Source organism: Dermacentor variabilis, chromosome 4, assembly GCF_050947875.1.
Source record: "Dermacentor variabilis isolate Ectoservices chromosome 4, ASM5094787v1, whole genome shotgun sequence".
Lineage (NCBI taxonomy): Eukaryota > Metazoa > Arthropoda > Arachnida > Ixodida > Ixodidae > Dermacentor > Dermacentor variabilis.
In genome coordinates this window covers 163,550,598-163,576,440 of record NC_134571.1, presented here as the reverse complement: position 1 = coordinate 163,576,440, position 25,843 = coordinate 163,550,598, and the positions used below count along the sequence as shown (strand labels likewise).

General features: G+C 45.7%; 1 protein-coding gene and 1 long non-coding RNA gene across 2 annotated transcripts in view; both read right to left on the bottom strand.

Moving 5' to 3' along the window:
* Positions 1 to 25,843, bottom strand: part of LOC142578034 (uncharacterized) — a 99,710-nt gene that overhangs the window by 13,354 nt on the left and 60,513 nt on the right. The gene's annotated exons all lie outside the window — the stretch shown is intronic.
* LOC142578033 (uncharacterized) lies at positions 1,411 to 4,703 on the bottom strand. The gene is made up of 3 exons (XR_012827141.1): positions 4,322 to 4,703; positions 2,323 to 2,532; positions 1,411 to 1,490 (listed from the first exon to the last, which is right to left on the bottom strand). It is a non-coding gene; the product is annotated as an uncharacterized LOC142578033 (long non-coding RNA).

Sequence of the window (25,843 nt, the reverse complement as noted above, 5' to 3'; positions counted from 1 at the left end):
CATTATGAAAGGCATGCGTTTTTGCGTCGTTTCAATAAATCAAATAGATCAATAAATGGGAATGTTGACGACCATCTAGTCATACGGGGCTTTGGTTCGTACTGATGAGGATTGCTAAGCGAGACTGTGAGTAGATGCAGCCATCCAGTTGTCTAAAGCTGTTTGTTAATAATGGGCTCTGCAGCGTATAATTTATATGGACTGATCGTCTGTTCCTTAATTTCTCCCCACGATTCGTTGTTTTCAAAGATGTGCGGGAAGTAGGAGGGAAATGCCTGACCGGTCAAGTATTCATTGAAGTTGGTGATGATATCGCGTTCCGACCCTGATGTAGCAGATGCGTGAAACATGAAGAGACGAAACCATTCTTCCATGGGCCCATCGTCTACTGATCATGTGTACTTGAATATGTCAAAGGCTTTCCAATGACGGGGTCATGACCCTTGTAGGTGTAGGTGGAGGATCTCCGCGATTGGGATTCACGGCGTGGTGCAGAATACCTGCAGGATGATGTGAGGCCGATGAAGTTGGTGCCAGCTCTTAATCCTGTCGACTTCTGTCATGCGAGCAGGAGGTTATTCGCGTAGGCAAACATGGTCACCCAAACACTGCCTTTTATTTTTCATCTTATATGCATATATGTATACATATAGTGAACTTCGCGGTTCTTTTTTTCACTTTATTTGCCCAACACCTTGGGTGGTGCACGGAGATTCTTCAAGGACTACTGCAAACTTTCATGATACGGATTCTTCCTACAGCAGAATAGAGTACACCCTTACAAAAAATTTTAGTAACATTGTATAAACCGTCTTTAGACAAATGTTGCTAGAACCTATCGACATTCTATAAACCGTCTTTAGACACCGTAACAACTTCCTAGTAACCTCCTACCGACTATTGGCCACCGATATTGAATTGAAAGTATAGATATAAAATGTCGATAGAATTCTTACCGACTGCTTATTATCTTATGTCGTTAGAAAGTGTCAACTGTGAAGCGACTATTTATTGACCACCTTTATACATCCTAACAAGTTGCTAGTAACATCCTGTCGACTATTCGCCACAGATAGTTGACAGGATGTTACTAGGAAGTCGTTAGGATGTATAAAGGTGGTTAATAAATAGTCGCTTCACAGTTTTTAGGAAGTACATAAAAAATTTATTCAGAGGTAATTACTTTTGCAATTAGATATTGCAAAAATAAGCTTTCATTATCTCTGAATAAAATTTTTGTTTGCTTCCTAAAAACTATGCAGCGACTATTTATTAACTACCTTTATATATCCTAACGACTTGCTAGTAACATCCTGTCAACTATCTGTCTGCGGCGAATAGTGATTGCCAAGTGGCTAGGTGTGGCATGCAACAGAAGAAGACAGGTTTCCATTTGTGCTTGGACACATCCATTTAATATCCCCAGGCTAGTAAGGAGGACGAGTTCTCCAGCTGCCCTGGAAGTAGGCTGAAATGTTGCGTTGTGTAGTCTAGAAAAGAGAAGAAAAAAGGCAATATATTAGTTTTGCTCCAGTGACCTTGCAACACACCATGCATCTGTTTCTTAGAAGGAAGTGCACAAGAGACAAGCTTTCAACCCTGTGAGCTCTAAACATCTCCACCTGTTTTGTGCAAAGTCCTAAAAATGCATGAAATGACTGAATTACTGCATTAAAGCTGGGAGCGTGATGGATGTGCGTAACACCAACAGATGCACGACACATAAACTCTATCATACCAATTGTCATCTACAAACAAAAGCTGTAAATCAACTTCAGTTTAATGAACTTCGATATTGGTATTGTGACCAGTACATGGAAGTTTCATGTGTGAATTATCTTAGGAAAGGCAAGGTGCCAGTCATAACTGTGCTGCAGCTTTGCTTGGGCACAGGTACATAAAAGAGTTGACTTTTGTGTTGCACTTAAAAACCACGAAATGATACAAGCAACATGTAAGCAGTTGAACAGGCATTACGGACGTTCTACAGCAAGATTAGAAAATGCCTTTGCTGTGCAGGCAGACATTGTCAAAGCGAGTTTGTTACTAAACATGTTAACTTTCCACAAGACAGGATAATATATTATCAGTGCATTCATATGACCAGTGCCTCTATCACAAAAATACACATGCCAACAGTAATGACAATTTTTAGTTATGGTGGCAAAGCTTGCATTATAATATGCTATTATAATCAGGTTAATAGCTATTTTAGCAGGAAAGAAAAAAGTATACCCTAAGATAGCACTGAAATTGCCATGAAAGGAGTTTTGTTGAAAACTGCACAAAGAATATTAAGATGCTTCTTTGTGACACACATACCTACTATGGTGTTGACCTTCTTGGAATCCAACGGATCCTTCTGTGGAAGGCATCTGACAGCCGCCCAAAGAAGGACCTCCCTTCAACGTCTTCTATTGAAAAAAGAGCTTTAAGGAGGCCCTCCGCGAAGTGAAAGCCTGAGTTGTTAGCATCCAGGCACAGCCTCTTCAGCATGCCCTTTTCAACGTATACACCGTCACCGATGTCTACCTGTGAAAGAATACAACAACCACAGATTCATTTTATACACGTTTGATGAAGGAATGGTTAGGAAGTAGGGTAAGGTTTGCAAAAACGGAAGTCGCTGCTTCTCGTTGATTCGGTTTGAAGAACAAAGCCATACCATACATGCATTGTAATGAGCTGTGTACTTTTACGTAAGACTAGAAAGTATTGGAAACTTCAATGCGAAAGAAAGACATGCATCTGCCTAGAACGAAGTAAATGTGTGCCACCCCTTGACACAGAGTGAGATCTGGTGCTGTTTTAGTGATTAGCAGACATTGAAAGCTTCAAGCCTCATCGAGTATTGGGCCAATCTGTGCTCGATTAGTGACGCACAAGTGCTCGAGAACTATCAAACAAGATGCAATTGTCTTCAAATACAATTCCGACTTCCCCTTGCAGACATGCAGTTTTCAATTTACTGACTGCACTTGGGTGTAAAGATTTTGTCTGGCAGAGTGAATAAACCACATACACAAGCAGCATTTTCATAATTAGCATAGTCTTTAATAGGTACTGATACCTTCAATTTAGAAAGCCCTGTATATTGGGCCTCATCAAACTAATTTCACAAAAGGTTTGTCAAGGTAGAAGCATAGAACTTTAGTCATTAGAAGACAGGTGAAAGGAGTTAATTAGTGCAATTATTACTGAAAATTAAATTTTAGACAGCTCATCCCAATGAGAAATTGATGCAAGCAGTTTGTACATGCCACATAAGCATTTAGATATCAAAAATAGGGATTAGAGAAAACCTCCCCTCAGAGGTTCATTAGTACAAGCAGCCATGCCCTGGAGGAGACATAACTTCTTTTTCTGTAGGCAGAAAGACGCTCGAGTATTTTATTGACACATATATGTGCCCATGCATATATGTCATCTCTGTTGTAAACCTTTTTTTCATGTACATGCAAGGTGTGTTTATAACATCTCATTGTGCACAAGATTTGCGTAATAATTTAAAGACCGCGATTTTGTAGCGATGGTATTCCTTTTCGCTATTCGTTAGTGGGCTGACCGACGCCCCGGCCCGTGCTACGTACTGCAGCTGCCGGCCGTTAGCGGTGGGCGTGAAGAGTGATATAGAATCGGGGGGTAAGTATCGCTACAAAATCGCAGTCTTTAAATTATTACGCACTGCCGTAACCTAAGATTGCAAGAGCTGACATCTCGTTATTAAGATTTGGTTGGTCTGTCTTTCTTAAAGGCCGGCGTCTGATTGAAATGTCTAGATTAAAAATGCACCTCGTTATTGTAATATCGGCCTATATCCGCTCTGTAACATAGAAGACAAATACGCGAAGGCACTCAAGAACATAAACAATACACACAGGTTATCGCGACGCGGACCTCGATACCGAACTATATACATACAAAAATCTTCATACAAGCTTCTATCTGCTTAAGCGTCAAACATAGCAATCGTGTGTCAACGCGCGAAGCCCATGATACATGGATGCATACATTACACATGTACTGTACTTGCGGGAATGCCTATATAGCGAATAACTTCTTGCCAGGAAACTACCGAACGAACACCAACTTTCAATGTGTTTTCATAATTGTGTGCCCATTCAGGCATAGCAATCAAGGCGGGTAGCAGAATGCAAGTACGCTGTAACATCAGAGGAAGCTTTCGTGAAATTGATTGCTAAATGTGCACAGCAACATGGCTAACATACGATAGGAAAGCGCTTTGCTCTAGCTAGTTACACAACGCTCATTACGTAAATCATAAGCTTCAAGAATGCGCGCAAGCGCCAAACTTGCTTACCTTTCAAGACTTGGCAAACGCTCCTTCGTCTAACAGGTACAGAGGCACCGACGTTTCTCTGGCGCAAGCACTGTAGAACTTCCGATGAACTCCAGCTCCACAAAAGCACAACCTTCAACAGTCTTGCAAACACTACAATTCGAAGCCCCAGTACCAGACTTTTCACGAGAGCGCGGGCAGGCAGCTCGGCAGAACAAAGGCAGGTCGGACGGGCGCTGTACTAGGGCACTCACTGACGACACTGGTGGATCGCTCGAAACACACGGCGAACTAATGGCGTTACACGAGTCCGGAGGGTTTGGGATGGTTACTGCACACGACAAGGAGCACGTTTTGTTTAGGCACTTCTAAAATATAACTCAAATACCACCTCACAGCAAGGAGCATTAACTACAACCAACGTGGTGTGTCGACCAAACAGATACTGCAGTAGCGCCACTCTGCGGTTTTTTAGAAAGATGTATCTTTAATGAAGAAATTGCGTGTTTTTTCCTAATAACATTTGATAGAGTCCTTTAATAGATTTCTTTGGTCCAAAAGTGTGTACTTTGTACTTTGTGATACGAAGTTTAAGGAAATGTATATATAATAAAAACTAAGCGGATGTTGCCTTCAAGATTCGCAATTGCTTCAGGTGTAAGCAGGTTGCAAAAGCACGGCCTTCGAGATCAGACTTTGTCACTCAAAGGAAGCCGTAGTGGAAGGCGGAGAGGCATTTAGGCCCCAATCGTTGGGTTTACAGTGCCTAGGTAGGCTTCCTTATTTATAAAGAACATACGGGGACTTCAGCCGTACCTTGAGCGAGCTATACAGACACACGCGGTACGATTCGGTGTCCGATCCGACGTGCGGCGCTGCATGCTACGGCATGAGCGGCGCGTAAGCTCCGCCCACTTCCAGCTTCCCAGCTTGAGTTCATATCCACGTCGAGAAACGCAATAGAAACAACTCTGCACAACACTGCTTCGCTGTACGCGAACGCTGTCGATAAAATTATGCCCATGTGAGCGACAGAACACTTCACAACGGCGCGTTGTCCACTGACGGCTCCGCTAAAGCCAGCGATAGGGCCGGTAGGCATAGCTAGGCGGACGTTGCAGCCGACGGCGCTTGCGATCCAGCCCGAGCTCGTCGAAGAGTGCTTATTTTTGCCAAAACAATTAACACTGTACATTTAGGTCGGCCCTAATTAAATACAATTGGTTTACTCGACGCAGTCGTTGCGAAGGGCAAACGTGCAAGCGAAGCGAGCGGCCTCGCTCAGACGGTCGGTGTGTGATGTCTGCTCGCGAAATGCCCTCGCGTCGCGGCTCCCGATCTCACCAGTAGCTTAGTGCTAGTGTACAAGGCGCTGGTTTGCATAACAGGCGCACGTTCGAGATAATTTTACTGAACTGGTAACTATTTCATGTCAGAAACAAACTGCAGCAGGCAAGGAAAAAGAATAACTGCGAGAAACCGGCCAGCCAGCACCGCCTTCGTGGAGGGAACGTCAGAGAACGTCACATGCCAGCCGCGCTGCCATTGGCTGCGGCCAGACGACGGTGCAGTTGTCGGACACGTCGGACGATGAAAATCTGCCCGGTTAGTCGCACGCCGGACGTCCGATCCGGCGCTTCGGCACGGCTAAACACCTCGATTCGGGCTGCAGTTTCGGCGCGTCGGACGCCGGGTCGGACACCGAATCGGACCGTGTGTCTGCCGCTTTAGTTGGCGAACACGAGACGATCAGCGCGCCGTCCGTGCAGCTCCGTCTAGTGATATGGTGCATGGCCTACGGGCTTCTTTGACACCTACTGAGCACAAATTCATGATCACCGCTCATATACACGCTTCCCATGGCACTAGCTGTCGTGTTTTCGAGAATACGTGCCCTCATCTTGAATTGGTGAGACCATATTTCCTCTTAGCGTCCGGTATTAGAAGCAATTTTTTTCTATGAACTTTCTACTATCATCTGTTACTAGGAAGTTGATTAAAAATTAGGAAAACAGTTACTGTGCAAAAAAACATTTTTTTTAAAGCAGCCAGTATTTGCATATTCATTTATAGTTGAGATGCTGTTATATGTTCATTTTTCACTAAATCATTTTTAACAACTTTCTAGTAACCAGTGTTACTAGAAAGTTGATTGAAAATTGTGGAAATTTACACCTGTCCATGAAACAAGACTGTCTTGCACCAGCCATGTTCACTGAATAATTATAACCTTATTGAATAATATTCATGCATGTTTTGTAACTTGGGTTATCTACTTTAAGAACATAATTATTTTTATTGACTTCCTATTGAATCGTGTTTCTAAAAAGTTAAAATAGTGTGTCTTAACTTTCTAGTAACTTTCTTTTTACATACTGAAGTTAGAAAAGAAGTAACCAACTTTCTTTTGACAAACATTACTAAAAAGTAAAAGTCAATAGGATGTTACTAAAGTTGATAGGATGTTGATAAAAGTTCTAAAGAAAGTAAGGAAGCATTTTTGTATGGGCAGTGGAAAGAAAAAGAAATTCGTCGATGGTTACAATACTCCCTAATGCGAAATTTGAGTGCAGCTCTATAAGTGTTTTAATTTCGTGGTATATTGGGTGGCGCATACAATGTGTGCCGCACGGAATGTTGCAAACATAGTGACATGTTGGCGGGTGCCTCACTCACCTGGAGGTACGGAGGGGTAGGGCGTGGGTAACGCGTGGGTGCGATTAACAGCAGCGGCTGCAGACGGAACTCCCAAATGACGCGCGCTACTTTGGCGCCATCTTGTAGTCATTGTCAACACACTGCGCTTTTATTCTAACGCTTTCACCATGCCCTGCTCCTCCGTTTTCCACCTCCTGGTGCCGCTGCACCCTACTCCTCCTCTTTCCTTCCTCGGCTCTTTCATCCTCCCCTGCGCTCCGCCTTCGTCCTTTCATCTCGTGGTCGTACGCTACGTTGCGCCGACGCTCCGCGAAGGAACGGACACCTAAGAGCTGCGCTCTAAAGGGTTGCCACTTCGCCCAAGGGGCGAAACAATGATTGGGATTGGAAATTAGTAGGCAGGTATACGAAGTAAGGATAGACGTTCTACCGGCCGTATCAACTTGCGAATAGAGCTGGGATGCTAAGCACGGGGTCGAGAGATCGAATCCCGGCCACAATGCCAAAACATCCGCCTACTTAATTCAGTTAAACGTTAAAGAACTCCAGGCACTCCAAATTTCCGGAGTCCCCCACTTCAACGCACCTTATCATCAGATCGTGCTTCCGGCACGTAAAACCCCATAATTGTAAGAGGAACACTTGCAAACATTCGCTTACTAACTAAATTGCCAAACATGGCGTGACGCACCCACAAGCAATCATGCACACATCTTACTCGATGACCGCTGACATTCACTGTCAAAACACTGGGGTGAGCAAGCGCGGCAGCAGCAGCGAGCAAATCGATTTTCCTGCTGACTCTTGATTCAACTCGAACTACGAGGCGAAACACAGCTCACAGGAAGCTACCAGCACTAGGCGCACTCTGTCTCATACGCAGATCGCTTTCAAAATAGGGCCAGTGCGGCCGTGCCATACACAGCCGCCGCAACAGTAGAACCTCCCTCGCTCCCTCCTCCGTGGAGGCTTACACACGACGGATATAGATGCCGCGATACCGCCCTGCTTTCCTCCCTTGCGCGCTCGTTGTTAAGCCGCCGTCATCGGTTGGCCCTCGCACGCTGGCACTCGCACATACAGCTTACAGCGCGAGGCAGCGATGTTATCGCACTAGGACTTTAAAAGACGGCGGCGACAATGTTCCTGAACTGTCCATATAATTGCTATTGCAATAAAAGTAGTCATGAGTGAAAGCAGGGGTCTAACGAGTTTACTCATTGGTTCCATGTGCAATCATCGATCACCCGCGGAGTCTCGTCCCTCGTCATTGGCAATGTTCGGTTCGTTGACATTTTCCCCAAAGGAGTCATGGGGACAGGAAGTGAAGGGTTAAAAAATGCTGTACTTGTCAACTACATGGTAGACGAGCAAGCCAGTTTGTGGCGTTCTGATCAAAGAAGAATGAATTTTGGGGTATTACATGGCAAAACCACGATTTGATGATGAGGCACGTCGTAGTGAAAGTCCCCGGAAATTTGTACCACCTGGGGTTTTGGACGTGTGCCTAAATCTAATTACACGTGTGTTTTCGCATTTCACCCCCATTGGAATGCGGCCTCCGTGGCCGGGGTTCGATCGCTTGACCTCGTGCTTAGCAGCCCAAGTCCATAGCCACAAGCAACCAACGCGGGTCTTTAATCAAAGATAGATGTTGCAATATGAGAAGAATGCGTGAAACAGGAGAGGAAGAAGAAAGAGGCAAGGCGTAAGCTCCGGAGGGCCCTAGGATCTGACAGTGAAAAAATATAGATAAATATACAGCGTAGCAAGAAAAAGAAAAAAGTATATGCGAATAATGGCGAAATAAAAATGAAAAAAAAATTCACCGACGATTACGATGCTCCCAATTGCAAAATTTGAGTGCAGCTCTATATTCGAGTTTTCATTTCGCGATATATTGCCTGGTGCAAGCAATGTGCCTCGTGCGGCACGTTACAATCTGAGCAAAGTGTGGCGCCTCTGCCTCGCTCATTGGGGGTCCGCAGAGGCAGCCCATGGGGGACGCGTGGTTGCAATTCACGGCAGCCGATCTCCGAAACTGCAGCGCTTCGTTTCCGTAAAGGTGACGCGCGCTACTCTGGCGCTAAATCGTAGCCATCGTTGAAGCAGAGCCCGCGTTCAGCGGCACTGCGCTTTTCTTCTCGGGCTTTTGTTCCACCAACGACGAGAGCGGCCCTTCATCGCTGGGAGGTCTTGTCACCAGTGCCAGCGGCGACAGAGAGCGTCATATCGAGCCTTACTCGTAGGCGCTTGCCAACGCCTCTTGCAGTTAGCAATGATCCCGATGAAACACTGGTACCGCGTACTGACCTCAGCAGCTGATGCCATGGAGGAGCGAAGCCCTAATAGGAAAAAAAACAGAACGCCGACCAATATGTGGTTGCCTAAAAATTATTAAACTTTACGGCTTCCACACGGAGCGTAGCCCTCCCCGCCTCAGTGCACCCTGCTTCCCCCCTCGCAAGTGCAAATGAGATCGCCCACACGGCTGCTGATGTTTAGGCCGCCAGCAACTCTAGGCATGCGCCGGCCGTCTCTCCACCGCTCCTCCTCCGCTTTCTGCCTCATGGTTCCGCCGCACCGTCCTCCTGTGATATTTGCTCTCATCTGCCGCTGCGCTCCGCGTTAGCTTTCATTCTACGCTGCGCTCATTGGCTCGATCACGCCGACGCTCGCCACAAGAACGGGCGCCTTATAGCCGCGCTGTAATACAACGTCATCTGACGTGGAACATTGCAGCGAGGCCCAGTCGGTGCGATTCCCCCTTTGAGTAACGGGCATTCTTTTTTCAACATCAGTCAAGCATTCTATTTGCATATGCGATGACTTAGTTAAAAGGAAGCTTCAGCTTGGGGGCTCCTATGTACATACACAGGAATCGAAAAATACTTTTTCTCGGCAACCACTGCATTGAAGTTCATGAGATTTGCTGCATTTAAAAGGAAGTTGGAATCTAGTGACTGATGATTGCGAATTTTTCATTCAAGTCATCAGTTTTCAGTAAAGATTGTAAAAAAAACGGAAATTTTGGTGAAAGACGCATTAAAGGTTATAACGCTGTAACTCTGCAATAAAAACGAGAACATAAATCTGTAAAGGGCACCGAATGCTCCATCTAAAGTCGACTAAATTGACATATTATGCATCACTCTGAAATACACTAGCACTTTCTGAGCATAACTTTTGCAATACTCTAGCAAACTTTGAAGCAAAATTGACAGAACTACCAATTTTTGTATATTTCATTGAACGAATTCAGGTCCTGAATCGAAATTTCCCATGAACCAGTCACTAGAATTCAACTTTGGCACTAGAATGCCGCATATTTCATTAAAATAAAGCCATAGGCTACCTCAAAATATATTTTGGCGTGTGACATGTGTTTCCACAGACGGCATCGTACTTGGGCCCGAGCTAAAGCTTCCCCTTAAGGCGAAATGCTAGACGGTTCATGGGACGAAAAATCAGATGTCCTGCGTTGTCTTCCGGCGTTATGGGATCAAAATTTAAGGTCGAACCTTCAACCTTTAGTAGGAGTTCAACCCACGAGCTTTGGTGTCAGTTACGACAACGCGAATTTCATTAACAGCTCGTTAAGGCAGAGGTAATTAGGGCACTCGGTCCCATGACCTTTGGTCTTAATTAAGGCGAAAGTAAAAATTAAATTATGGGGTTTTACGTGCCAAAACCACTTTCTGATTATGAGGCACACCGTAATGGGGGACTCCGGAAATTTCGACCACCTGGGGTTCTTTAACGTGCACCTAAATTTAAGTACACCGGTGTTTTCGCATTTCGCCGCCATCGAAATGCGGCCGCCGGGGCGGAGATTCGATCCTGCGACCTCGTGCTCAGCAACCTAACACCATAGCCACTCAGCAACCACGGCGGAATCGAATCGAGCCCACGACCTGTGGTGTTTATTGAGGCACATTTATTATGGAGTTTACTAAGGCACTCGAGCCCAGGACCTTTGGTGGAATTCAAACCTTCGAGTTTTGGCGGGTGTCGAAACATCTTGGAGATATGGGCGAACGGGCGATATCTCCATGGTGGATTCCATATACCATCGGGAAGGTCGATAGTCGAACCAACTACCTTGGGTGTTAATTAAGGCTAAGTGAATTAAGCCAAGGTCAAGTAAGATAGAGTTAATGAAGACACTTGAACCCACCGCCACTGGTTGGAGTCACATAGTTGATCTTTGGCGGGAGTCGAACCCACTTGGAGATATGGGAGAACCGACGACATCCTCAAGTTGGATTCGAATTGACTTCGTAAAAGTCTAGAATCCAACCCCGGATCTTCAATAGGAGTTAAACCTGGGCTCTTTGGTGATAATTAAAGCGAAGTTGATTAAAGGGAACCAGTAGAGTGTAGAATTTAATAAGAAGCTCATATACGTATGCGGTAACCTTCTAAACCATGCACGTAAATTTTGGGTGGGATTTTTCACTTAGGAGCGACGTAATCGTCGGTTAAAATTGCGCTGTCGCTCCGCCCCCAGTCGAGCGCCACGCGCTGCTGCTGACGCTGACGATGCGAGTGGATACCGGAAATGGCAGCGTAGTGACGTCAGCACTGGTGTTCCGCTCCTTCGAAGTCTCCGGGACCGTGCCTGACCGCGCTTGTTTTTGCGTGCGTACCATCATATTCTGCCTCACTCGAGCCTGCATTCCTTTCTTTGTGTGTATGTAGAATGGTAGTTGACGTGCGCAGCATCAATTTAAGTGGTGGGCCGATCATGCCGGCGTTCTTTTCAGCCTACGGTTGCATGAACACCAACGGCCGCGACGATGTTCCATTACTCCGTGTGAGGCAAGAAGCTCGCAGCTGAGTGGGCGGCTGCTGTGAATCGAAAGAATTTCAAGCACTCAAGAACAACCAGTGCTCTGCTCTAACCACTTCCGTAACGACGATTACTACCAGAGTTTATTAATAAGGCGTGAATGAGTGAGAGTACGGCTTTCTGCTAGAAGGCTTGCTAAACGCAGCGCGGAAAGGTAGGGGCAACGAACGCATAGAGGCGGGACGGGTGCGGGCGGACAGATGGTAACTGGTCTTGGAAGACCTTATGAATACACGAACTCGTTCAAACTCATTTGATTTATTACTAGCTCCTTCGTGTTAGCACGCTGAACGGAACGTACATGTTCATCTCCCACCCTTGACGTAGGTTTGGTGGTAAACCTCCGTGTTGGGAAACAGTCAACATGCAGCAACCATAATGCAGTGCAAATGTAAAGTTTTCATGTGTTTGAAAGAGAGAAGTGGCTCTTGTGAGGAAGGAAGGAAGAAAGGCTAGCACTATCTTCTGCAACCCTTGCGGGAGCACGGCTGAGCGCCAGCAGGGTGGCGGGGATGGGATTAAAATAGAGAGAAGGTTGGAGGGAGAAAGGTAGAGGGTCGTCCTAGCAGCAGAAGAGCAGCCCGGCCAGGAGGGCCCAGTGGGTTCGACCGGCGAAGTAGGCCGGAGGTAGACCTTAGAGGAAGTGGCCAGGAAAAGCGAAGTAGTGGCGGATCAGGAAGCCAGAGGTGCTGGGATGGCCATTAGGCCATCCGTTATTGCAGAAATTTCCTATAGTCTCGCCGGGAGCCCCGACGAGTCGAGGCCGCACGCCAGGACGCGGCGCTCCTCTTCGCGCACAGAGAGAAAGCCGCTGTCTCACGTAGTCGATGGAATTCGCCGCCTCTACAGCTCCGGCTACGGGTACCGTGCAGATGGCGCGCTAATGAAGGCCACTGCACGTGCTACAAGAGCCGGAAAACTTTTCCTGCATGTAAACCGTCTGTATAGATTGCCGACAGCTTTGGGGCAGTGCACTAATGCCGACGATCGCATACCTCCTTACGTTCCACGAGGAGGCATGCAGGAACATAACAGTACAGTTGTTTGCCCGGAAACGAACTCACTGGATCGCTGAATACAGCTTTGCAACAAACATACTTACCGAAAAAACATTTCTAACACGAAGAGATGCTAACACTTCGCTTTCGTTCGCGTCGAAAGTAGTGCTTGCTACCAGCATCTTTTGCTTCATGGAGAGGCCGGCTACGTATACATGCAGGAAGCAACGCCGAACTCCTTAGACAAACGCAAGCTGTCAAAATTTACCATTATCGTCTCACCAAATCACAGCGCCAAACCAGCTTACATCGTGCTTCATGTGTGGCGGCAGCGGGTGGTCTGGACGAACACCAATGTTCACGTCATGAGGCGCCTGACCAATCACAGGCGGAAACGAAGCGCGCGAGCTGACCGAGTCTGCTGCTGCATTTTTCGTCGAAATAAAATCTCTTTGCGCTTTCTTTCGCTCAATTTCGGTGCGATATTAGAATTCGGAGGGTTGTAAGCCATTACGTGCTGCTCTTCACTAATATTTCTGGAAAACTCTTCAGCTGCCCTTTAAGCCATTCGAATCCCCGACACAACATGTAGATATAGGCAAACTGACCTTATCTAGAAGTTGGATTCCAATTTACATCGTGAAGGTCGGAAGTGGAAGCCACTATACTTGCGGTTAATTAAGATGACGTAAATCAACGCACAGTTATTTACCGTATAGTTAATAAGGGCACTCGATCCCGCTGCCTTTTCTGGGAGAAAAGAAGTAGAAGGATATAAAGCATTAGAATGAAAATGTCAAGACAGTAAATGAATGTCTCGTGAGCGGGCCGGCATTCGCCTTCATCCTCTTTAGTGTACCTATGTTAAAGTGACTGATATTTTCTTAAGTTATTGTAACTTAAGCACGAAGAAAAGATATGTTTATTATGTGTTTATTTATACCTTATATAAGTGTTCGAAAGCCGTAAATAACATATAACTCTCTTTGTTCTTCTTCACGAACCCGCCGTGGTTTCTTAGTGGCTATGGTGTTGCGCTGCTAAGCACGATGTCGCGGAATCAAACCCCAGTCATTGCGGCTGCATTTTGATCGGGGCGAAGTGCATAAACGCCCGTGTATAGATTTACGCACACGTTATAAAACCCAGGTGCTAAAAATTATTCGAGAGGCTCCGGTAGGAGACGGTTCATTATGCTACTCTGGTTCTAGGACGCGAAACCCCATAATTTCATTACATTATGTTCCTGTTCACGTCGACAGCGAAAGCCTGACTGGAGAACGGTGACTCGGACAAGTATTTTGTGAAATAAGCGCTGTGGCAGACTGAAATGTTTTGTAAATTAAGATTTGGTAGCACGCGTGCGTGAGTACTCTTGGTGTTCAGACGGCGTCTGAACGCGTTCCCAGTCTGGCCTACGTATTGTTGGCCACAGACATGTGAATGGAGTGCATTACGATGATCACATCTAGGTTCCATAGTTTTAGGTGAAACGAGGAAATATCCTTAGCAATTCCCGTTGAAGTCATATGCCTACAAACTGTGCATCACCCATATAGTAAGGCATCTTGCCGGCAAAACGCGGGGCGCATCCGTGTCATCTATGCTTCAATGATAGAGGACGCTCTTCCTAGGATACTTGCGATATAGCACACCAGAGAAGTCCAAAGCTAACAAAATTAACATCCATGTCCTGCAAAGCATTCAAGGCCAAGCCCTCCGAACAGGTCTGGGCCTAGCTCAATATGCTTCAAGAATAGGAACAATTGGCACCCCAAGAGACCTCCTACCAACGACGTATATAGCTGTTGACGCAACCCGGGCGCATGTTCGGCATATATCAAAAGTCCCTGACCTCACTCGCTTGTTCGGAGAACACGCTTAAGCCGTGTTTTCTAGATCAGTTGCGGCTAACCAGCACTCTTTGTCATTGAGATAGTTGTCCGAAATTTGAACGCCATCCCCTCTGTGGCACTCTGTGTACCTTTCTCTTCCAGGAATTGTGAAGAAGGCTAGCAGCGCGGCTCTCAAACACGTCACATTGGAACTTTTGCATTGCTCGTACGTCAACCGAATCCATGCTTACACGGACGATTCGGTCTCGGAAAGTTAGGCGGGCAGCTTCCTCCAAGCAGCCCTCCAAAGCGTGCGAGCTTTACCATGTGGTAATTACGAACAGCTGGTATTCCAAATCTACGAAATTTACTTTTCCGCTTCTGAACGAGGTCAGGATACAATCTTCCAGTGGCTGTCAGGACACACTGGCATCGTTGGTAACGACCCCGCCGATGATGCTGCCTGACTTGCCGACCGACACTCCTGATACCTTTATCCAGACTAGACGCAGCAAGAGAGCTTCGCGACTTCGCTCGTACCATCACGTGGAGTTACTGACATACATCGCAGAGCTCTAACTATTGATTATACATCCTAGGCCCCTCAGTGACACACAAATTACCAGCAATCCTTTTGCGACGGGATACAACATTGCTGTGTCAGCTGTGGATAGGAGTAACATTGCCCAACTCCTACAACTATCGTATTCAAAGGGCGGACCCACCAATGTGCGCTAAGTTCAAGCGTGAATAGAGCATCAGTCATCTTCTCTGCCACTGTTATTGCTTCATTAACCAACGTCAGACTCTCCAGTGTGCCTTGAATAGACTGGACGATAGGCATTTACAGAAGTGAAGGTCTTCAGAGTCTGGGCGCACAGTTCACTAGCCCAGAGTGCCATTCGAGCGCTTCTTCAGTACCTGAAGGCGATCAACTTGAGTGCCGACTGTAGACATGCTGCAGGTAGCTTAGTGTGCGCAAAAGTGTGATATAGACTCACGTCTCTCTCTCTCTCTCTCTCTCTACCATCCCCCTTTCTGCGTATAAGGTGGCAAACTGGGCTCAATCTGGCTAATCTTCCTGCATATCCTTTCTCCATTCTCTCTCTCTCTCTCCGCCCAACTGTTTGCAATTTGATTCCATAATTTTAACCCTGGTTGTCTGAGTTCTGACGGGGATATTTCTTAGGTTCCTGCTCGGTGATAGACAACTCGGGGTCGCTCTGTGAAATGTGAACACAAAGTTTACTCAGCTAAACAATAATAAAGTTTTTAGGTGAGTAGCCGAGGAATAAGTTGATCAGGTTTCTTGGAATGTCGTGGCATAAACCCGAGAAAACTTAAATGCTCTCTAACGCTAGCGATTTGTTTATAATAGGAAGCTTAAGTTCCGCCTTTAAGGCTGGAATGCGACAGCATTCAAAATTCCCCGACTGCTTCTCACGCTTCCCGCATGTTTAGCTTATTTAACCGCACTGTCTACTGGGAAACGCTGGCGGGAAATGCTATGCGCGAAGCTTAGCTTTCTATAGAAATAGAAACACGGCGTCTTGCGTGGGCCAGGATAATGATGATTTATTGACATGCACATTGAAATAGTCCAGTGAAAATAGTCACAAATCTGCTCTGTACCGCTAACCATGACTTTAAGAGATCTGGTCGTATCAATCTCTTCCCTGCTATTTTCGTCCTCTATTCTAAACATCTCTTGCCTATATGGACAGCTCACCGGTAGACACTTCCATCCACTCTAAACACAAGTGTTTCTTGAAGCTGTATGTTACCAACGGTTCTTATTGGGTGAATTTCTTCGCATTCCATGATGATGTGCTTAGTGGTCTCCGGATTTCGCTGCTGTATACACATGCCTCACCTATTCCGAAGATTTGCTCCTGCATGTTTTGGTCCTTAGGCAACCGACCCGAGCCTCAAATAGCCAGGCACTGTCCCTTGTGTTATCGTAAAGATTTTCCCTTCTACTTTTTCTTTCTTTCTTGTAAATCCCCATGGTCCTTTTTTCCATTCTTTGCATCCAATTAACCGTCTTTCTTTCTCTCACTTTCTTTCTGATGACTCCTGGTTGTCTATTTACAATTTTAATTACCTTGTTCTTGGTTGCGAACTTTCTTGACTTCTTCCTTCATTCTGTGTCCATGCTTTCCAAGTACAGATACCTGTGAAATTTAGCTGCCTATTTATTTTCATCAAAGTTCCTGAGCCTTTCTTAAAAACCATCTTTGCATTGTGCTTCATTGTCTTTAAAGGAGTTCCGGCCCATCTCACCCTGCACAGTCTCATTTGTGGTTTTACCGTGGGCTCGCAAAGCCAACCAGCCTACCGATCTTTCGTTAACTTCAAACCCAGACAAGGCATCCAATTTTAAGCAAAGAATGACATTTGCCAGCGTTAGCACTGGCACCATTACTCCTTTCCAGATTCTATGCATGACCTTATACTTATTGTGGCCCCACAATGCTCTGTCCTTCAATATTGCAGCATTCTGCTCAACGTTTATTTTCAGATTCTCTTATAGCGTGCTTGAGTAAGCCTTTCCTTCGTTTATGTATAAGCCAAGGTATAAACATTGCTTGACTATGGGTATGATTTGGTATTGAATTCCAACCACGTAATTAGTCGTATTAATTAAAGATTATAATTCCCGATTTCTCTGTGCTAAACTTGAGGTCTATATTTCTCGCTGCGTTGCCACAGACATTCGCATGTGCCTGTAAATCTCTTTTGTTGTCTGCTAGTAGCGCTATGTCGCCCGCGTACATCCTTCCAGGGAGCTTATGTTGCGCACAATTCATCCATTAATCGTGTATGATACATCAACGCCTAATTCGCTTTATTCCAGTCGTCTTTCCAAGCCTGTAACATAAAGCGTCAACAAAAATGAAGACGGAGGACATCCTTGCTTCAGTCAGTGGTGATTTCTCATCCCTACCATACAACTTTCACCTTACCATACAGCTTTTACTCGGTTGTCTCTAAATGTCACCCTCAGCAGCTCCACGAAATCGTCTATACCTTCGTGCTTAAGAGTATCACATAACGATTCCCTGTCTACGGTTTCAGGCTTCTTTAATGTCTAGAAATGGTATGGATCAAGGTCAATTCCAAGCTACTGAAATCTCTAGGCACTGAGTTAGTTCAAACATGTTATCCTCTAAGCATTAGACTAGCCTGAACCCATTCTGCTGTTCTAGTACATAACTTATCCCCATCCACGTCGACAGTTCCCGTTATATGGCTCTCATTGCCATTCTATATATCACCGACCTTACTGTAACTGGCCTGTACGAGCTTGTCTTATCCTTGTCAATTTTCCCTTTGTAGAAGTTGTTCATCTTGCTTTCATGTCATCAAAAGGGAATTTCTTCGTTTTAATCATTTGCTCTATTGCATTAGTAAGCAGTGCCTTGTTCCTTGGACCGAGCCTTCTGATTAGCCGTATTGGCATTTCCTGGTCTCCTGCTGCCCTGTTATTAGCGACATTTCCTTCTGGTTTTAAATACGAACCATTACTTCACGAACATTTGGCACTTTGAAAATATATATCTATCTCGCCGCCTAGGGTTTGGTGCTCTCATGGTTGTTTCGTCAACTTGGTATGTACCAAAATCGGCATAATGTGGCAAGAGTGCATGACGAACATATAAGTTCGGTCATGACACGGATATCATGACATATGTGTCATTTAGATCATGAAACAGATGCATACGTCTTAGTTCTCTCATGGTCGTTTTGTTAATGTGGTATGCACCAAAAGTGGCATAGTATGACAATAGTGTAAGATGTACACAAATGACACGTGATGACATAGGTATCATGAAAGGTGTGTCATGTAGGTCATGAAACAGCCACCTACATCTTGGCGCTCTCATGCTTGTTTCGTTAACTTGGTATGTGCAAAAATTTGCATAGTATGACAAGAGTGTATGACCAACAGAAATGATAAGTCATGGCATGAATGTCATATGTTTGTCATGTCGGTCATGAAACAACCGCCTAGGTGTTGGTATGTCCCAAAATTAGCATAGTATGAAAATAGCGCATGGCGAACATGAACGATAGGTCATGACATTAACATGATGATATGCGTGTCAGACGTGGCATCAAACAGGCGCCTACGGTTTCGTGCTGTCATGGTCATTTCATTCACTTGGCAGGCTCCCCGCACAGTGCTTCGCATAACATCGACTTTCACAGGGCGTGAGATCTGCCTGCTTTTCTTTCCAATAAAAGCTTTTTATGTTATCTTTTGTTCTATCAGGTGTCTGTGTGTTTGCTGGATCTGTTTGAGTCCGAACTACGCTTTCTTTCTTTACGAAGTAATTCGTAATGACGTCTGTGATGTACCGCAGTGCATCGGCTCCATCTTAGATATTACCGTCTTCCTCCCTTATAGCCGTGTGCAATATTTTAGTTGGAGCTCCGAGGGCTCTTATATTTTTGCAGAATCATTTTGGGGCATATTGTTTCTTGTGCGAATATTACGCACCAAACGTTCACTTGCGCCTTTAATTTTTCCTTGTGCGAGCTCAATCGCCACGCTGTTTTTTTCCCGGTATTTGTTTCGTCTAAGGAGCACCTCCTCTTTGTGTAATCCCAACTCTAACTCCCCGATGATCGCTAGATGCCGGCTTACACTCTTCTACAGCTTGTTTTTTTTTCCTTGTTCCGCCATTTACGTGATTTTCTCGTTCCAATCCAACAGTTCTTTTGCTGGTTCTACTTAACGCAGAATAGAATGGAATTAAATTTATTGACAGGAAAGAAAGAGAGGTCGACCTGAGCTAGTGCGCTCTAGTATGCTCTGCAATGGGGACGAAAGAAGTGGAGTGGAAGTGCTGGGATGGATGATGATGATAAGAGAAGCAGTCAGTGCTTATGTATAAGAGACAGTTGTCTTGCTAGAGCCGGTCGCCAAGCTTGGTGTCCTGCAGAAACTTGAACAACACTTCAGTTGCACGCACTGAAGTTGCAGTGTCAGGCCATGGGCCGAGGATAACTTCCACCGACAGTGGTTGCCTGCGAACGCTGGTTAGAAGGCTTTCCACTGTCCTTCGCTCCAGCATGTATGCTGGGCAATCGCACACTATGTGTTCCAGTGTTTCAGGCATCTTAGTTTACGCAAGTTTGAATCGCCATCAATGGCAACTCGACGCTTCTCCTTCTCTTCGTCAACAAAAGCTGTCCCTGAGGCCGCGATGTCTTGGACTCCAGTCTAATACCTCTGTTTCCTTTGTTGTCTTATTCCCCTGGCCGGCATCTCATTGGTAGCCCGTTCGTGACTACCACTGACGATTATACCAGTGTGTTTCTGGCATGGTTGTGTCGGCTCCCTTAACTGCTCTCGTTCTGTCGCCAGCCCCGTTCGCGGTGCTCTCACTGACGCGTACGCCATTATTTTGAGAAGTGGTGGCCCTGAACTTCATTTCTGAGTTGGCTAGATTCTCTTCTACTTCTTTCCTCTGTTTCTCTTCAATCTTCAGTTCTTTTTTTGGCTTTACAATTAACCCGCTTAGCTAGCTTATCCTCCTCCTACACACATCCTACAGAGGAAAGCTGCACCGTTCGCTACGCGTACTGACTAAAATCACGTTTCTTCCAACGCGTAAGATCGCTCGGACTCTGGACAAAGAACCCGTGGGTTCCCCCTAGTACCAACCTTCATCTCGTACTGAAAAGTCGTTGCGGCGGAGGCGAGTGCCATTTGTAGGTGTTACAAGGTACCGGGCGTGCCTCGCCGCGTCCGCTGAGGTTAGCGCGCGCTGGTGCGCGCAAATCTCGGATGCGGTGGCCCGTTCATGATTGGTAGAAACGATGGAAATGGAATTATGTTTGAGTTTTTGAGTAGCATAATTAGTTGTTCTCCTATATTCAAATTACATTCCGACGTTATCATGTCTTTGTGTTGTGCGTAAGTACTACTATGTGATTTTTCTGACGTATTTTAGGTTGAGAAATTCAGTTAGTTCTGGAACTTCTTTTGCGCTACACGAAGGGTGTGCTTGGTTGGGTACGCATGGTGGGGTTTGCATGGTTGACGCCAGACGTGGGACGCCGCGGCAGATTTTTTGCGACACGGCGCCCTTGTCGCTGTCGCGTTAATACGCTCCGGTAGTCCTTCACCACCATTATGCTTCCCAGTGCCTTTGAGTGACTTTCAAAACCTCTCCAGTGACAGTAGACGCGGCGGTATGGGCGAACATGTCAGTACCAGATAGGAGTACTTGTCTTGCAGTGGCGTGGATGGCTACTTTTAAAATGAAGGTCTTGGTAGCGGTCAGTTGGCTTGTCCCTAAGGTTGTTGTTATGTCATTGCCTTTATTTTTCCAGTGTCATAAAACGTGTTTGGAGCTGACATAGAATATCTGCGTCTGAAGGTCAGCCCACCGAATCAAACTATCGGGCAAGTAAAGTGGATATAACCGCGATGCTCTTTCTGTCCTAGTTTTACATGCATTGAGCGCGTAGAAAATGCCATCGATATATATATATATATATATATATATATATATATATATATATATAAGGAGCGTGACTGGCCACAGCAGCAGCAGCGTCAGCTCTGCTACCAGTGGAAATAACAATGTGGCTACAGCGCACTGCTTTTGTATTCATTATAATCGCCCCCTCCCCTCCGAAAAGGTGCCATCCTTCGGAAAAAGAGACAGACGGCCGGAGGGGGCCTTCATTGTGGACAGTCAGCAAAACGCATGGTGGTCAGTAACTGCATCAAAGGAACGAACGCACAGGTAAAGTTAAATTTTACCAAGCGCCTAGGTTCATCATCATCATCATCAGCCTGGTTGCGCCCACTGCAGGCAAAGGCCTCTCCCATACTTCTCCAACTACCCCGGTCATGTACAAATTGTGGCCATGTTTTCCCTGCAAACTTCGTAATCTCATCCGCCCACCTAATTTTCTGCCGCCCTCTGCTACGCTTCCCCTCCCTTGGAATCCATTCCGTAACTCTTAATGATCATCGGTTATCTTCCCTCCTCATTACGTGTCCTGCCCATGCTCATTGATTTTTCTTGATTTCGACTACGATATCCTTAACTCGCGTTTGTTCCCTCACCCAATCAGCTCTTTTCTAATCCCTTAACGTTGCACCTATCATTCTTCTTTCCATAGCTCGTTGCGTCGTCCTCAATTTAAGTAGAACCCTTTTCGTAAGCCTCCAGGTTTCTGCCCCGTACGTGAGTACTGGTAAGACACAGCTGTTATAAACTTTTCTCTTAAGGGATAATGGCAACCTGCTGTTCATGATCTGAGAATGCCTGCCTAACGCGCCCCAGCCCATTCTAATTCTTCTGATTATTTCAGTCTCATGATCCGGATCCGCAGTCACTACCTGTCCTAAGTAGATGTATTCCCTTACCACTTCTAGTGTCTCGCTACCTATCGTAAACTGCTGTTCTCTTCCGAGACTGTTAAAGATTACTTTGGTTTTCTGCAAATTAATTTTTAGACCCACCCTTCGGCTTTGCCTCTCTAGGTCAGTGAGCATGCATTGAAGCTGGTCCCCTGAGTTACTAAGCAAGGCAATTTTATTAGCGAATCTCAGGTTACTAAGTTATCCTCCATTAACTCTTATCCCCAATTTCTCAATCCAGGTCTCTAAATACCTCCTGTAAACACGCTGTGAATAGCATTGGAGAGATTGTAACTCCCTGCCTGACGGCTTTGTTTATTGGGATTTTGTTGCTTTCTTTATGGAGGACTACGGGGACTGTGGAGCCGCTATAGATATCTTTCAGTATTTTTACATATGGCTAGTCTACACTCTGATCCCGCAAAGCCTCCATGATTGCTGAGGTTCCGACTGAATCAAACGCTTTCTTGTAATCAATGAAAGCTGTATATAGGGGTTGGTTATATTCTGCACATTTCTGTATCACCTGATCGATAGTGTGAATGTGGTCTTTTGTTGAGTAGCCTTTACGGAATCCTGCCTGGTCCTTTGCTTGACATGAGTCTAAGGTGTTCCTATTCTATTGGCGATTACCTTAGTAAATAGTTTGTAGGCAACGGACAGTAAGCTGATCCGTCAATAATTTTTCAAGTCTTTGGCGTCCCCTTTCTTATGTATTAGGATTGTGTTAGCGTTTTTTCCAAGATTTTGGTACGCTCGAAGTCATGAGGCATTGCGTATAAAGGGTGGCCAGTTTTTCTAGAACAATCTGCTCACCATCCTTCAACAAATATGCTGTTACCTGATCCTCCCCAGCTGTCTCCCCTTTTGCACAGCTCCCAAGGCTTTGTTTGCTTCTTCCGGCGTTACTTGTGGGATTTAATATTCCTCTGGACTATTCCTTTATCGTCGTGGGTGCCACTTGTACTGTATAAATCTCTATAGAACTCCTCAGCCACTTGAACTATCTCATCCATATTAGTATTGGTATTGCCGGCTTTGTCTCTTAAAGCATACATCTGATTCTTGCCTATTCCTAGTTTCTTCTTCACTGCTTTTAGGCTTCTTCCATTCCTGATAGCATGTTTAATTCTATCCATATTATAGTTCCTCAGGTCAGCTGTCCTATGCTTGGTGATTAACTTGGAAAGTTCTGCCAGTTCTATTCTAGCTGTAGGATTAGAGGCTTTCATACATTGGCGTTTCTTGATCAGGTCTTTCGTCTCCTGCGATAGCTTACTGGTATCCTGTCCAACGGAGTTGCCACCGACTTCTATTGCAGGCTCCTTAATGATGCCCATAAGATTGTCGTTCATTGCTTCCAGACTAAGGTCCTCTTCCTGTGTTAAAGCCGAATACCTGTTCTGTTAGTTGATACGGAATTCCTCTATTTTCCCTCTTACCGCTAACTGATTGATCGGCTTCTTATGTACCAGTTTCTTCCACTCCGTCCTCAAGCCTAGGCTAATTCGAGTTCTTACCATCCTATGGACACTGCAGCGCACATTGCCGAGCACGTCCACATCCCAGGTAGCACACAAAGTCTTGAAAACTTCAAATTAAGGGATTCAACGTCTGAAACGGATTTTTGACCAAAATCGACGCATCAAATACGTTCCAAACAAGATGGCTTAAAAACGAGGGGTGAATACGTTTTGATAACGTTGGAAGCCAGGCAGCTTAAAAACGAGGGGTGAATACGTTTTGAAAACGACTCAAGGCGCCACCACCACGCCACGGCGCGTCAGCCTCTTTAGCGGCTTCTGCAATATTCAACAACCCATCAACGCGATCCAACTTTGCGCAAGGTGGCGATACCGTCGTCAAATCATGTGACCAAGGTGGCCACGTGATTCGTGGTGCCGGGCAGCCGGGTTGAGCCGGGCATAGTAGCGTCGTCATGGCGTCGTCGCGTCACCGCACTCGCATCGCGCTGTGGTGTGTTTGCGGCTGTTCTGAATGTGCTGCCGCTGCCCTTTGCTATGTAAGTGTTGCAGTGTTTTGCTGTCAAGAAAACGATATTCTGTGATCAGTTTGGGTTGTGCGATATGTTTCTGTGGTTTTAATTTGGAAATCAGCAGTGTTTTCAATTGTTATGTGACCAAGGCGGCCACGTTATTCGTGAAGCCGGGCATAGTTTCGTTATCGCACTCGCATGGCACTATGGTCTGTTTGCGACTGTTCTGATGATGTGTGGAGTTTTATGGCGCAAGGGCCAGGTGTGGCCAAAGAGCGCCATGTCTGTGGTAATGAGTTTGCGGTGTAATTATGATTGCTATGAAGTTGGTGTGAGGTGGCTGTAAAGAGGCCTTAAAATATACGCGCTAAAGTGCGTAAAATCTGTATGATAAAATTATGGCGATGACGTATGACTTGTTCTATGAAAATTTAGATGCATATAAAAAGAATGATACGATAAGTAAAATATATCACGATTATAAGAAATGCCAGAGCACTACTGCCTCCTTGGAGCCCTTGAAACACAAGGGTCTGGAGGCATGTGCTATACCGTACAACTATCCCAGCGGCGTCCTCTAAAGAGAGGAAGCGCTAGGAATGCATGGGGCTAATAACATGTAGGACCACATCTCTCAGAAAACCTAGGACTGTGTCTGTGTTAAAAAGCGGTTCTGGACCGAGGAACATTACTGGATGGAGAGGGATGTGCTGTCTGTAAGCTAAGGAAAAATGTTTCGTTCTTTCAGATTCGGCTTCGCGACATTCCAGAAGGACGTGGAGCACGGTCAGCCTCTCCCCGCATCTACCACAGGTTGGAGGCACACTTCCGGTTAGTAGAAAATTATGGGTGCCAAACGTGTGTCCTATTCTGAGCCGACAGAATAGGACATCTGTTCGGCGCGATTTTGTAGTAGAGGGCCAGAATCCTAACTGTGGTTTTATCAGGTGGAGCTTATTATTCGTTTCCGCGTCCCACATGCGTTGCCAGTGGTCCCGCAATCTCCTTCGCAAGAAAGGCCTCAGATCTGTGACAGGCACCGCAGCGGTAGGGTTAACAGTTTGCGATGCGATTGACGTGGCCATCTCGTCCGCCAGAACGTTACCCTCAATGCTCCTGTGGCCAGGCACCCAGCATATAATGATACGCTGGTTAGATATGTACGCTTTACACAAGACGGTGTAGAGTTCACTAAGTACAGGATTTTTGTGTGTATGGACTGACATCAAGGCCTTCACGACGCTTAGGGAGTCTGTATAGATCGCTGCTTTTGAAAGTTTTGATCTTCTTATATGTTTCACGGCAGAGAGTAATGCGTAGGCCTCGGCCGTAAAGATGCTTGTTTCGGGATGCAGTACGTCGGATTGCGAGAAGGATGGGCCGACTGCTGCATAGGATACCCCGGCATTTGACTTCGAAGCGTCTGTGTAGAAATCTGCACAGGAGTGCTTGTGCTGTAGTTCTAGGAAATGCATTCTGATTTCAGCCTCAGGAGCGTGCTTTGTAACTTTTATAAAGGATATGTCACATTGTATCACCTGCCACTCCCAGGGAGGTAAGAGCTTGATTGTGTGCATTAGGCGATGCTCGAGGAGTGGGACATGCATTTCATTGCTAAGCTCCTTCACACGCAGCGAAAAAGGCTGTCTTATGGAGGGACGGTTGCTGAAAAGTGTAGCGCACGTCATATCGGTAACGGTATCAAAACATGGATGTTCAGGATTAGAGCGTACTTTGAGGAAATATATAAAGCTGTTGTATGATCTCTGTAGGTGGAGAGACCATTCATTCGATTCGGCATATAAGCTTTCAATTGG